Source organism: Triticum dicoccoides, unplaced genomic scaffold (genome assembly GCF_002162155.2).
Source record: "Triticum dicoccoides isolate Atlit2015 ecotype Zavitan unplaced genomic scaffold, WEW_v2.0 scaffold115327, whole genome shotgun sequence".
Lineage (NCBI taxonomy): Eukaryota > Viridiplantae > Streptophyta > Magnoliopsida > Poales > Poaceae > Triticum > Triticum dicoccoides.
In genome coordinates, this window is record NW_021180058.1 from 1 (window position 1) to 2,060 (window position 2,060).

The 2,060-nt window shown below is 45.0% G+C and overlaps 1 pseudogene; it reads left to right on the forward strand.

Annotated features, from left to right (window-relative positions):
• The first annotated feature begins 5 nt into the window (after positions 1-5).
• Positions 6-1,786, forward strand: LOC119343094 (annotated as a pseudogene).
• The last annotated feature ends 274 nt before the right edge of the window (positions 1,787-2,060 follow it).

Here is a 2,060-nt window from a genome sequence, read left to right on the forward strand (position 1 = left end):
GGTTTCTCCTGCATGTGCAAAGTGATGGAAACCTTGCCTTCTATTCGTTGCTGAGCCCTCCGGCTTCAAGCATCGTTTTTATTGGTCCACCGAGACAGCCGGGAATGGCTCACAGCTGGTGTTCAATGAAACTGGCAGAGTATACTTCCTCCTAACAAATGGTACTCAGATCAACATCACATCAGGTGTGCTAGGATCTATGGTAGACTACTTCCACCGTGCTACACTTGACTCAGATGGTGTTTTCCGGCAATATGTATACCCAAAGAATCCAAAGTACAGTGTGTTCATTGGTGAGATGTGGAGTGCAGTGAGCTTACTTCCCCAAAATATCTGCCATGCAGTAGTTACAGCTGTTGGCAGTGGCGTATGTGGGTTCAATAGTTACCGCACCTTCGATGGCACCAAGAACCAGATAGTAAGTTGTGTCTGCCCACCACGGTACAAGTTCTTTGATGAGGAGAGGAGGTACAAAGGATGCAAACAAGATTACAAGCCGCAAAGCTGCGACTTGGATGAGGCCGCAGCACTGGCACAATTTGAGCCGAGACCAATTTCTGGTGTAGATTGGCCACTATCTGATTACGAGCAGTATCAGTATATAGTGAAAGCACAAGCACATGTTGGAAAAAGAAGCTCCCTTCTCAAGGTGCCAAGTAGCAACAATTCAGAGTCTGTAGTACTCAGTACTGCCTCCAAAAAATGGAAGCAGGACAAAAAGTATTGGATCCTTGGGAGTTCCCTGTTTCTTGGTTGTTCCATATTGGTGAACTTCCTCCTCATCTCTATTCTGGTGTTTGGTACTTACTGTCATATCACCCAAAAGAAGAATGGTCCGCTGTTCCAAGCCTCAAGTACAACTCAGTTGCCCCTGAAGACCTTCACTTACTATGAGCTGGAGAGAGCAACCAGTGGTTTCCATGAGGTCCTCGGTAGAGGTGCCTCTGATGTTGTGTACAAGGGTGAGTTGCAAGATGATCTCTAGACCCACATCGCTGTCAAGAAGATCGACAAGCTCCAAGAAGAAACTGAAAAGGAGTTTAGGGTAGAAGTCCAAACCATTGGACAAACGTTCCACAAGAATCTGGTCCGGCTAATTGGTTTCTGCAATGAAGGAACTGAAAGACTGCTAGTTTATGAGTTCATGACCAATGGCTCACTCAACCGGCTTCTATTTAACGACGTCCGGCCAAATTGGAACACACGGGTTCATATCGCACTTGGGGTGGCAAGAGGGTTGCTCTACTTGCATAAAAGAGTGTAGCACACAAATCATCCATTGTGACATAAAGCCACAGAACATTCTTCTTGACGACAACCTTGTCGCAAAGATTTCAGACTTTGGCCTAGCGAAGCTTCTCTTGAGAAATCAGACAAGGACAAACACCGGTATTAGAGGTACTTGAGGATATGTCGCCCTAGAGTGGTTCAAGAACATCGGGATCACTGCCAAGGTCGATGTCTACAACTTTGGAGTGATCCTACTCGAGCTTGTGTGCTGCAGAAGAAATGTGATTTGGAGGTAGTTGATGAAGAGTAGACGATACTGACTTACTGGGCAAATGACTGCTATAGGTGTCGGAGGTTCGACTTGCTGGTGGAGGGTGACGATGACGCGATCTTCAACATTAAGAAGGTCGAAAGATTTCTATCAGTAGCACTATGGTGCCTCCAGGAGGGCCCGACCATGCGACCCAACATGCTGAAGGTGACACAAATTCTTGATGGAGCAGTTGCAATCCCCATTCCTCCAGATCCCTACTCCTTCATCAGTTCGCTTCCATAATATATCCTGCATGTTGCTCAGTAAGGTACTATATGAGTGAATTGAATAAGCATGCTAGATACACTCTGTCTAGTAGAGGACAAAGTATGTGTACTACAAGTATACAATTTCTACAATAACATCACTGCATTAGATCAAATGCATTGAAGATAAAGGTCAGTTATGTAACTATTTGAGTTTCCTGAAGGTTATATTCATGTTACTCCGAGATGTTTGTATCTGACCTTTACACACAGTACTACTGCAGAGTTCAGCAAGTGAGATGATAATATAA